The sequence below is a fragment of the Colobus angolensis genome, unplaced genomic scaffold, assembly GCF_000951035.1.
Source record: "Colobus angolensis palliatus isolate OR3802 unplaced genomic scaffold, Cang.pa_1.0 Scaffold65, whole genome shotgun sequence".
Lineage (NCBI taxonomy): Eukaryota > Metazoa > Chordata > Mammalia > Primates > Cercopithecidae > Colobus > Colobus angolensis.
Window position 1 is genome coordinate 4,402,886 of NW_012120154.1, and position 275 is coordinate 4,403,160.

The window sequence follows — 275 nt, forward strand, 5'->3', positions numbered from 1 at the left end:
TTGTATGGCGTGGGAGGGGCGTGTGGCGTGGGAGGGGTGTGTGGCGTGGGGGGGGTGTATGGCATGGGAGGGGTGTATAGCATGGGAGGGGGTGTATGGCATGGGAGGGGTGTATGGCGTGGGAGGGATGTATGATGTGGGAGGGATTGTATGGCGTGGGAGGGATGTATGGCGTGGGAGGCGTGGGTGGGGGATGTATAGCGTGGTGGGGGTGTATGGTGTGGGGGGTGTATGGCATGGGAGGGGTTGTATGGTGTGGGAGGCATGGGAGGGGG

At 63.3% G+C, this 275-nt stretch overlaps 1 protein-coding gene across 1 annotated transcript in view; it reads left to right on the plus strand.

Moving 5' to 3' along the window:
- The window catches only part of RAC2 (ras-related C3 botulinum toxin substrate 2 (rho family, small GTP binding protein Rac2)), a 20,688-nt gene that overhangs the window by 17,975 nt on the left and 2,438 nt on the right, over positions 1–275 (plus strand). The window lies entirely within an intron of this gene.